The following is a 4,124-nucleotide window of genomic DNA, read 5'->3' as shown; positions in this document are numbered from 1 at the left end:
TGTGTGCTCTTGGTGCCTTTGTCAAAGACCAGCTGGCTGTAAGTATGTGGTTTGTTTTCTGGGTTCTCTGTTCTGTTCCATTGGTTTTAGTGTCTGTTTTTATGCCAATTCCATGCTGTTTCTCTTACTATAGATTTGCAGTGGAATTTAAAGTCAGGTAGTGTATCGCCTCCAGCTTGAGTATTATTTTTTTCTTTGTCTGCATTGCTTTGGCTGTGTGGTGTCTGTTGTTACCTGATGTGACTGTTAGGATAGATTTTACTATTTCTGTGAAGAATGCATCAACCCTTTGTTTGCAAAGTGTGTATTTGTCATGTTCTATTCCAAAAGCACATTTACTGTGTGTATCTATGTGTTTTCTTGTGTTTAGAATTTTGACAAGCTCACTTGATGTAAATGCTCTCATTGTCCATGTAGGAAACACGAAATAAAGCATCATTTTATCAATGGAAACAGCTGTGACATTTTTGCAATGCATTATTCAAGACATTGAAAAAAACGGAAGAAAAAAATTAAAACATATTAAAATCCTCTGACGAATGGAAGCTGAGTAAAATCCACCAGGAAATGTCCTAAGTGTCTTTGAGGCTTGTTTCATGACCATGTTCCACCTTTAGAGAATCCCCAGGATTGTCTTGTTGACTGGTTACACGTGGTGAAAAAGAACCTAGCGGTGTTTGTAAAGTGTCAAGGCAACCGCTGATTTAAGTTAGGAACCAATTCATCTATATCATGTAGAGCTGATTAATATAAATATCTAATTAATATTAATTTGAAATCATCTGTAGCCATCTAGCAGTTATATTTATTTATTTTTAGTTTTTATTATTAGCAGAAACATTATTGAAAAATCTCAATTTTTCTGTATCCCCTTTACCTGCTTTTTCCTTCCCATCCACCCTCCCTCCCTTCCCCCATCTCTAGAGTCCTTAGGTTTGTTCGTCCTTCTGAACGTTCAACATACTATTGTGGTCTTTCTGTCTTTTCTTTTTTCTTTTTTCTTTCTCTTTCTTTTTTCTTTCCTTCTTTGTTTCTTTCCTTCTTTCTTTCTTTCATTCTTTCTTTCATTCTTCTTTCTTTACTTCTTTCTTCCTTCCTTCCTTCCTTCCTTTCTCTCTCTCTCTTTCTTTCTTTCTTTCTTTCTTTCTTTCTTTCTTTCTTTCTTTCTTTCTTTCTTTCTTTCTTTCTTTCTTTCTTTCTTTCTTTCTTTCTTTCTTTCTTTCCTTCCTTCCTTCCTTCCTTACTTCCTTCCTTCCTTCTTTCTGTCTGAGCATGCAGTTATGAGTGAGAATATGCAGCATTTCTCTTTCCTTGTCTGCCTTTTTTCAGTTTATGTAATTTTCTCCCGACTTATCCATGGTGTACAAATGGGAGAATTTCATTTTTTTTTATGGCTGAGTTTTGTTCCATTGTGTATATAAACCACATTTTCCTTATCCAGTATTGTGTTGATGGACATTTCGTTTGGCTCCATATTTTGACTATTGTAAATAGAGTTGTGATTAACATGGGAGTGCAGGTGTCCCTTTGACATGAAGATTTCCATCCCTTTGGGTATAAATCCAGTGGTAGCATTGCTGGATCATATGACACTTCTGTCTGTAGTTGGTTCAGAAACCTCCATACTGGCTTTACTAATTTAGAGTCCAACCAACATAGTAGAAGTTTTCTGATTTCTCCACATCCTCACCAGCATTTGTTATTCATGGTCCTTTTGATAATGGCTAGTTTATCTGGGTTGAGATGATATGTCAAGGTGGTTTTGATTTGCATTTTCCTGATGATTACTGATGCTTCACTTTTTAAAATTTATATGTTAGCCATTTGCATATCTTCCTTTGAAAAATGTCTACTCATCTCCATTGCACATATCTTAATTGGATTATTTGGGTTCTTTTACTGTATAGGTGTTTGAGAAACTTATATATTCTGTATATTAATGCATTTTCAGATGTCTAGTAAAAGACTTTGTGAATAAGACCCAAAATGCACAAGCAAAAAAAAGAAAAAATATACAAAGGGGATTATATCAAAATAAAAATTTTCTGCAAATCAAAGGAGACAATCAACACAGCAGAAATACAAACTACAGAATGCAAGCAGTTTTCTTGAAAGCACAGATTATCTGTGAGGACAGAGCAGTGACTGACCCCAGGACACCTGTCAAAACTCACCTTATGTCAGAGGACATGCAAACAGCGCCACCAGCTGCAGAGAACTGAGGTGAACAAGCCCAAGGGAGGCTGAGGGCAGACAACAGTCAGGGAAAGGGCTGAGATCTGTGGTCCAAACCATCAATCCTGGTGACTGCAATAACCAGAGGACACAAATACAGCCAAACATCAGAGGCCCAAATTTTGGGAACAGACCTTATGCAGGATGGAGATAGACATGTACATCTGAAAACACTTTTAGGGGAAAATTATTAAATCCTATTAGCAAATGCGCTGAGTTTTCTAATTTGGAACCTGGACAGAGAACAGCAGAGTGTGTTTCTATCTTTCCACTAAGTGTTATTATTAGTGGAAACATTTTAAAACAATTACTTGTGGCTTTCCTTTACATACAGTCACAGTCTCAAAAATTATCATGCAGATCAGATGTGAACTTCAAAGGGCTGGCAACATAACATGTATATAACAAGTCAACCAGTGTCACACTCACTTTTGTATTTAAAGGGGAATTTTAAAGTGTAGCAGAGCATTTTAGTTAACATTTAATGATTTCCTCAAGACCCTGTTACATATGAAGTTGAACTGCATTATCCTGTGTTAGAAAGTCTGATAGGAAGACCTTGACCAAAGTATGACATGGTGACTGGTTTGTTACCACGTATCAAGAATTGCAGTTTGTAGTGTTATCTTCACGCAGAATTGAACTTCAATGAAGCCTTTGTCTAACATCCAATTTTTAAAATCAGCATTGCTCTGGCAGGTATTTTTATTGTTGATTTCTGGTTCTGACCTCCCAACCATCTTGTCTTCATGTACTTACACCTAAGCACAGCAAATATTCGCAAGGCATGCATTTTTTTTGTAATGAAAGCTCCCATTGTGCCTTTTCTTTCACATTTTAGTCTATTGAAACTTCATCCAATTACAGGCACATTTTGAGGTGCTGTGGTGGGTCACGGTTTGACCTCTAAGGTTATTCTGGATTCATACTCCCCCTTTCTTCTCTGCCTGATAGGTCTGTTCTTAAATCTGTCCTCTTTATTCATCTTGATAGTTTTCTTTATCTCTCTATTTCTTCTGTGTTGATGATTCCACATGTATATGCATTATCTCCTAAGTTCATCTCTCTGCTGCTTTCTAATGACAGACGTGTTTGCTGAATTATTATTATTATTATTTTTAATTTTTTTGCTTATGGGTTCACTAAACACACCAATAATATTAATTAGTGTTAATGACAGAATAATTGTTTTTTTATATTTTTAAATTTATTTAAAGGACATTTAAAATTTTCTCAGCTAGTACTTTTCCCACTTTTCTGACATTCCGTTTAAGTCCCTTATTTTCATGAATATATTTTCTCTTTTCACGTGTGTGGCTCTTACTGAATGAATTTTCAACACTGTAATTATCTTAAAATATTTCTTTACATTATGCCTTATCCATAAAACACAACACTCATTCCAAGTTAGAAACCAGCATGTGTACAAGGCTCGCAGGACAATTATGATACAAAGAAACAGGTTGTGATGTACTAACTCTAGAAACACCCAGAGCCATCCATCCTGTCACTTTGTATCATGGGAGATTCTTCCTACACACTGTGACTTATTACAGAACAGGACTGTGAAGTTTCACATTTTTTTCTACTACAAGGAGTTGTTCACCATCAATCAAATGGAGAGCATAAGGTAGATTTTCAAAAAAGACCAATGCTGTGTGTGTGTGTGTGTGTGTGTGTGTGTGTGGAGAGAGACAGAGACAGAGACAGAGACAGAGAGAGAGAGACAGAGGTGACACAGGCTCACTGGGTCAGACTCCAGTCCACACACACCTGTTCTTTATCCTGAAATAGCAGATAACACACACTTTTAATCTTTTGCTCTAAGTCAGGGCCATATGTCTAATTGTGACAAAAGAAATGTACACAGTGATAACATACAGCCTCAC

Source organism: Cynocephalus volans, chromosome 3, assembly GCF_027409185.1.
Source record: "Cynocephalus volans isolate mCynVol1 chromosome 3, mCynVol1.pri, whole genome shotgun sequence".
Classification (NCBI taxonomy): Eukaryota; Metazoa; Chordata; class Mammalia; order Dermoptera; family Cynocephalidae; genus Cynocephalus; species Cynocephalus volans.
This window is presented reverse-complemented; position numbering follows the sequence as displayed.